This window comes from Styela clava, chromosome 4 (assembly GCF_964204865.1).
Source record: "Styela clava chromosome 4, kaStyClav1.hap1.2, whole genome shotgun sequence".
Lineage (NCBI taxonomy): Eukaryota > Metazoa > Chordata > Ascidiacea > Stolidobranchia > Styelidae > Styela > Styela clava.
In genome coordinates, this window is record NC_135253.1 from 2,284,444 (window position 1) to 2,292,687 (window position 8,244).

At 36.5% G+C, this 8,244-nt stretch overlaps 1 long non-coding RNA gene across 1 annotated transcript; it reads right to left on the bottom strand.

The window, feature by feature from the left end:
• Window positions 1-405: 405 nt before the first annotated feature.
• On the bottom strand, window positions 406-4,884 carry LOC144422007 (uncharacterized). The gene is made up of 3 exons (XR_013475092.1): window positions 4,768-4,884; window positions 4,042-4,174; window positions 406-484 (listed from the first exon to the last, which is right to left on the bottom strand). It is a non-coding gene; the product is annotated as an uncharacterized LOC144422007 (long non-coding RNA).
• Between the last annotated feature and the right edge of the window lie 3,360 nt (window positions 4,885-8,244).

Genomic DNA, 8,244 nt, shown 5'->3' on the forward strand with positions numbered 1-8,244 from the left:
CTTTAGGGCACAGATAATATGCTGGAACCCCTTGCTCTCTAATATCAAACCCTAGTAACTGGTTCAGAAACAAATCGTTTAGTTCGTGACAGGACTTGTTTATTGGGGGCGCGTTGTCAAAGATCTCTAACCACTAATAATTAGCTACGAATGTAAATTTTTCTTCTTCTCGGAAACATTTTTAAAATATTGCATTTGAAGAATATCCTAACGTGAAAACCAGAAGAATGAGCATGTGTTCAAGTATTCAAAATTAAATGAAACATTACTAATGTTTCTAGAGAAAGATCAAAAGCTTTCTTCATCATCCTTCCGAAAGTTACAAAACCATATACACTGAAAGCTAAACTCACATCTTTCATTAAACTTTTGATTTCTGGTTTTCTTCTCGCTAAAGGTATATTAGTTTTGAGTCGATTTTTCACGCTCCACATATTTAAGAAATATTTCCAAATGAGCATTCTTGGCCTGAATCGCTTGTTATCTGAATAAAAGAACACAATTTATAGGTTTTGTTGTAATCATCATGCAAAATTTATATCTTAGCAGTTGAAGGTGGTTAAAGACGCTAAAAATGGCAAAATTATGACCGCATAAAGAATATATGTCTAAAAGAAAACGAAGTTGAATAAAAAACAGATAAGTTTAGGGCTGCCCAACCCGCGGGCCGCGTTCATAAGCAATGAGTCCATGACAGTGATTTCCCTACACCCCCCCTATAGGGGGTGAACACCCCCCCTAAAATTTCAAACACCACCCCCCCCCCCCTCCCCCCCCCCCCCTAATTTTGAGGTGCGATTCCACACTGAGGGGTTCTAAACCGCAGTCTGCGGGCCAATTACGGCCCGCGTGACGATTTAAAATGGCCCGCCGAACTTGAGTGAAAAAGTTTAACCCTTCATGTGGTACCTTTTGAGTTTTAGATACCGTCTATTGTTACATCATTATCACAGTTTAAGCACGTTTATTTCGTAACAATTGAAATATTTCGGTATCTTATGTATACGTATGGGTATTAGGATTACACACTGCAGTATTTTAGATATCAGCCGTATATTAAGAAAGCTTAAAGATGTCACAAAACGAAAACTAGGCACTGAAAACAGACGTTTTTTAGATGAATGACAGCGTTTTTATTTCTTTATTGAAAAGAATCAAACTTCAGCGATTTGTCTTCTAACCAACAAAATATTTCAGTTCTGAAGGAATACAACATTATGCGACATTATGATCAGTTGACGAGCTTATTCCAAAATTTAATTCATACAAAAGTCAAACAAACATGTTCAAAAAAATTAGAAATGTGTAACAAAACAAGCCATAAGTAGCCATTCATACAATGCCAGATGAGCAAGTAACTTCATTAGTACTATCAGTTGCAAATTACTTGTTGAAACGTAGTAGGCTAGTATATATTTACGGTTGAAAGCCGTGCTTGTTATCTATTCCCCGGGAATTCTATCAGCTAAATATTATATTTATTGATTTCATCACATAACAAACTGCGATGCTAGGTGTATCTAAAATCAAGCTTAGAGCCTATTTTGGTGCCTATTTCTCAAAATTTTCTCAGGACGCTTGAGCGCGCCCTGAACCCCAGTCGTGTCGTCCCGCACTTTTTCTCGCTCCCCTTTTTTGGCCCTACAATTACATTCTGCTGTGGATTTTGGCTCGCGTCAATCAACTTGGGGGGCCCCCATGTAGCCTACATCGTTTCTTAAATAGGGATGGCGGAATCGAGTCCGGATTCGATTACAGAATCGATTCTTCGCGGAATCGACTAGAATCGATTCCGATGCACCGGAATCGATTCTCGAGTTTGAAACTTGGATTGCAAACAATGTGTAACGTTTTGTGGCAATTTCTTCACATATATATATATATATATATAAACTGCTTCACTGCCATGTTGAGTTGCTACGACACCGCAAACTTCACTTTATATAATATATATATTATAAATATCGCTAGTAGGCTTTAACATTTATTTATTTTAAAAATCTCTGTGGGTTCTGAGGGATTCGTTTTTTTTGTGCTGTTTTGTCTCCTGTGGCAGATTGGATATCCATACTACTTAGTTTCGGCCTTCTTGTCCGTCCAGAATTTGAACATCGCTGTCTTGCTTGATTTCATATGGTATTGCTTGGGTGGGTATATTTTTTCGGTAATATGTCGAGGAATCGAGATTCGGAATCGAGATTCGGAATCGAAAATCGGAATCGAAAATTTAGGAATCGGATAAGAATCGAATACTTGTAAGTACTCATACTTGGCATCCTTATTCTTAAATACTTACCATTTTTTTAAGAATACAAACAGCCTAGTTTTATCTCTAACAGCAAATTATTTACCACCCCCTAAATTTTGAAACACCCCCCCCTAAAAAGAAAAGCTGGGGAACATACTGGTCCATGAGCAAACATTTTTTAAGGTTTAAATTTTAGTACCGTATTTTATATATGGCTAAACTATGTTTCGTATTATGGCGTGACATCCAAATGTCGTTTCTTTCAATCACGCGTATAGTAAGTCTTGCGCTCTGTTGAATATCGATGTCAGTTTTTTTTTTCAATTTATTGCAGAACTGCACATTCTGTTTGACAAATTCGAAAACTACTGTGCGATGAAAGAACGGAGCAGTGATTTATACGCACATGGCTGTTTCCAAGAAGAATCATTATTTGAACAGGTAAAAATTGCAGAATTAATATAATCTTCCAAAAATCGAATATATGAAGCATGGCTTTTATATTGACGTTTATAGCTGTCGGTCTTTTCTGCAATTGAAAAAGCACCTTGACGCGATTATTTATTAAATCGTTGTTTGTTTTAAGTTGTTTTGTAAGACTTTGGAATCTTATTCGAGCTGCGTGTTCGTTTAGTGACTTTTCGCAATTTCCATTCATCTCCATAAAACCAACTTCATCAGGACGGTAAAATAATTTAATTTTACTGTTCGTGGAAAATATTCTCGTCTATTATTATTTTCATACGTAAGTTGCAGATTCAAATTAAACGACTCGCTACACGGTAAATTGAACGACGTGACTATAATGGTCACATAAACCACAATGCATGAAATTTGAATTGTCTTATTGTCAATACTTGTACGCAAATTTCCGATCAAGTCCAACCATGAGGAATTTCAATGCCGCGATTAAAATCATAGCTTGATTCGCTTCAATATCGGCCAACGGAATATCCTGCAAGTGAGGCGAGGCATATATTGATCTCTTTTAAACATTCTAGCTGAATGTTGTATGCGTGACTCCATCGCAAACACGTTGTTTAATGCCAATATTCTTCATAACCAGATTCCACCTACAATTTTACTAACTCTGCTATTTGTGAAACGCCTTTGTTACATAAAGTGTCAATGGTAACACAGGTACGATTTATTTTTATTAGACCAAGTCTTCGTTTCGATTGATGATGTATATATAATTGGGATTTGAATAGCAAAGTCTAGCACAGCGATAAAGTATTCAGAAAAGCCCACAGACCTTTTACTACAACTGGCAAAGGCTGAAATTGGACACCACGTCTGAAACATTTGCATTGACAACGCTGTTTTACGAGTAGAGACATTGAGATGGTTGTTAGCATTTGATCTTCTTGTGAAGATCCTCAGGCCATGGATCACTGAATAATGCTTACCCGAACAAGCGCGACACATGTTATAAAATTTACACCAAAAGGCAAACTGTCCAAGTTCGAGACAATTGAAACATAAACTTAATTCTAGTGAAAATCTCCTTTTTACGTCATTGGACATGTACATTTAAAGAATGTAAACAATTGCAGAAGCAACTACGTTTTTGTGGATGCTTGAAAGTATGACTTAAAATCGGATATTTTGCGGCTACTGAATTCCTGAATCTTTGCCACATTTACTCATTGCAACTACATAATTACTTACCATCGTACCTAGGCCGTCGACATGTCGTTTGCTACCCCGTCAAGGACGCGAATAGCCGAAGCATATGTGAACCGTCGTCGTCAAGACAACTGTGTACATTATCAAAAAATAAGCAAATTTACCAGACTAGTTTGGTTCCAGGTGAACAATCCACGCGTCAACTGCTTCTTGGATTGAACGGTTAAAGTTAATTTTGTAGAAAGCTCGAAAGGATGCAAAAGTCTTCAATTGATACAGTATGACGTCGTTGCATTACTGTTGAATAACAGCAAATAGTTAAGCTATTTTATAAGTTGCAATATCTGCAGAAAACTGTAGGTATGTTTACAAAACATTGTAACACAAATACTTCATCAGTCAGCCAGTCAGAAGTTCATTTTTCACCAAAATGAACATATAATTAATGCAAACAAAAGTAGGAAAAAAACACAAAAAAGGAATTTCATGGTGGAGGGTGACGCGAAAAAAACAATGCTGGTTATCGAGCAGCGATACCTGAGATAAAGGTCTAACTTTGATATAGGTAGAATAGAAAGAAGTCCATGAAATACAAATGTTTCAAACCAGCACCTTCGTCGACCCAATTAAACAGCCCTACAGAACCCATGAGGTTCGATCGAACCCATGTTAAGAAACACTGCTAAAAAACTGAGAATGGTTAATAGATAATCTGAGCTACTGAGGCAAGGTAGTCGTGGAAGCAATATAGCATAGAATCAACCAAGCACAGCGATAGCTGTTCCACGAACAGATGTTTTGAGCATGTGTTCAAATATTCAGTTATTCTAAATGAAATGAAATACTGTTACAAAATTTACAAACCAATCTAATCAGAAAGCTAAACTTACATCATCTGTTAACCCTTTGATTTCTGCCAATCTCCTCTTCTCTGAAGATATTTGAGTTGATTTTTATCCTCCATAATTTTCAAGTAATGTGGGTAAATGTGCGGACGTTGCCTGTATCGCTTTTTATCTGAATTTAAAGAACAAAATTTAAATGCTTTGTAACATCCATTATGACGTCATAAAATAGAATGAGGATGCATTTTAAAACTAATAAAAGCCTAGCCCTGAATAATAAAAAAGTTGATTGTTGTAAACTGCTTGTCTGACTTTGGTCAGACAAAAGGTTACAGAAATACATTTGTGTAAGCGTGCAGCAGGACTCTCGAATTGCTCATTAAAAAAGAACTGGCGTTTAGTTGCTGTGCTATTGTCACTTTTCCCAATCTTGAAATTGCAACATGCAGAAATAAATAATTTACATCCTGGAAATATTGTAATAGAACCGATTCGCACAAAACTGATGATAGCTGTAAACTCGAAATAGGCAGTGGTATATTTATAACTGTTGCCCACAACTTCAAGAACATACAACTTACATTTGACTAAAGCAACATAACGCTGGTTTACTCATTAATTTCCCTGTAACCAACGGTTGTGACTTTTCCGGTTTCAAATCGACACCACTGAGAAGTAACTAGGTACAAGCAGATAGAAAGATGTAGAGTATGCACAAATATTGCATTTGCTAGAGTCCTGAAGAATCGGCTAATACGAAAGGAAGATTTGAAGATCACATAGCCAGTATCTGAGAAGTCACAGAAAGCTGAACTCACATTATTTATTATCCCCACATTTTGTTGCTATTATCATTCTCGTTGAAGGAATTTCTTGGAATCCACACGCGTCAAAAAATAAAGTCCACTCACACCACCGTGCGACGATCCGAAAGACTTGAATGCCCTTTTCTCCAAACTCAATTTTGATAAATAGATTAGAACCGTCTTTGCCACCTGATTTGTTCTTCGAGCACATGAATACTGAAGAGGAATACAGACATGTTCAGTGATTACATGATTTATTTTGTCATCGCTTGACAAACGAATATCTTCCCCAATTACAGTGCCGACTCAAGATTCAACGCAACTTTGAAGTTGGAGATCTTGTCACCCTGATGATCAAGGAGTGAAAAGTGAAAGTGTGCATATCCAATTCTACTTATATGCGCGACATAATGAAGCTCTGTCTACGCTTTTTGAGTACATTTACGCACAAAATACACACTACATAAATAGCATCCACACTACACATACACAGTCACACATACATTCTCACTATGGGAATATTAGGTGTATAATTCGAATTATATTTGAGTGGGGGCTAGTTTTTGGTTCTATCCTTTTTTGAATTTCTTGCATTGGCAATTTGCTTATCTTCATTGGTTTTGTTACTGTATTTATTTCATCGATTGTTTTTGGAAGTTGAGCAAACATTTCTTTTTTTTTTGAAAATCATTTCCCTATGTTATCCAAAAAACAGTTCATAAAATTACCGGGGCCGGTATGTACTGTACGAAATGTTTGATTTTATGATTTTAGTGTGAAAGGGAGGTTTGAAGATCATAGTGCCATTATTTGACAAGTCAAAGAACGCTAAATTTACATATTTTATTATCCACATATTTTGTTGCTGTTATCATTCTCTTAGAAGTCTTTTGTGGTTATCTCTTGGTATCCACACGTGTCAAGAAATAAGGTTAAATGAGTGGTCTTTCGCGTGTCCCGAATGTTACCTAGGATAGGAAAAAAGTTTACTCTCGTTCACTGAATGCCTGTACAAATGGAATTTTCTCGCACTATAAAAGAAAAATAAGGGACAGGGAGATATGATTGGCAATCTTCCAAATACATGTTATGTGGCTTAAAGTAATTACATTTAATCCTAAACCAACTCTGTGATATATGAATACGTTGTGAAATTACTACTTGTCTTAGCGATTGGGATAGAGCGAGCTTTGAATCTAAATTTTTATATGTGTGGAATCCACAGATTTTCTGGAATCGTATTGAAAATCGATTTCCCTACATGTTTTATCGAGGCTTCATTCATTTTTGGTTCTACTAATTGCAGAATTCGTTATATAAGATCTACCCTAGGATGGTCCAAGGTTGGCGTGACGCAAAAACTTTTGGCGAGGTCTCGCGGGCCGCAGTAGGAGAAAACCCAGAAGTGATAAAACATCGGGAGTTTACCCATTTGCTTCTTGAGAAATATGGTGATATTTATAGCATTTTTCTTCATGTTTGATTTTGTAATGTCCGCTAAACTTATATTTTTTCGTGGTAGAAATTACTTGGAAACACACCAGACCCCGTCATTGAACGTTGTTGGGGAAAGGTAAATACGTTTCCTATTTGTTGTTCACTTATTCTACACTTATTGTATGATGAATTCATAAATTTGACTAATTTCATTACTTTTAGCGTTATCAGGTCTAGTGGTATCGTCAAATAACAACCAAAATATATGTCTAAGATGAGACTAAGTCAGGTCTGCGTTTCGTCATTGCTGTCACATGGTCACGTCTCTAAAATTGAGAAGTTACTCAAGGCGAGCTTCATGTACGAAGTTTGGATTCATCTCATCAGCTTGGTCATGTCTGCACAAGACAATTTATTCTCCTCGTACCGACCACGGGAAGTCATTTCCATCCTGGTCTTGAGTCTTGACGTTTATAGATACAACATTGAAATTCCGTGATTTTATCAAATATCAATCCCGACATCGGGATTAGGAAAAAGGCCAATCACAGTTGGAATAGTTTAGAAATAACTCTGCCAATAAATACACTTATCTTCCAATGGTTTAGTTTAGTACACGCTAAAATTGTTCTACGGGCGCAAGGAATGTGTGCTAGGGCCGCGGTTCGGACCACCCTGATCTACCCTATAAAGCTCGGTACAAGCAGTACTTAATCATATTCATGTAACCTCTATCCTGAAATCCCTACTAACATGCATTCTTAAATCATCATAGGTTGTTACTGTTCCATCCGAATGTTGGCCAGGGTAAATATTGACGTGTTTACGTAAACTGCAAAGGCGCGTCTGACACACTACACAATGGTATGATGTGAGTTTGTTAATTACGATAATTAGTAAATTGGAAGCGCAATAGTTGGATGTCTTGTCTCAGTCTAGCATAGTATTCGGTGTGAACCAGTGGTTACAGGTTCTGTATTGTTGGTAGTACTCGTTATGTATCTGTTGGAAATAACAATAAGAATTGAGGTTCTCAAGTGTAATACAAATATAATTTGTGGCAGTATTACTGTCAAATTAGCACAATAACTACTGCTTTAATATTTTAGTCATAAAACTTGGATTTTAGTTACTTTAGTTTAGAGCATATTTCATTTGATTGTGTTACTTGGAAAGTCGAAACATTGGGTATATATATAATGTTAAATTTTGTTTGATTTTAATCTATATCGTGCTGATTGATTTGAAATATAGAGAGTTGTGATATTATGATACTGCA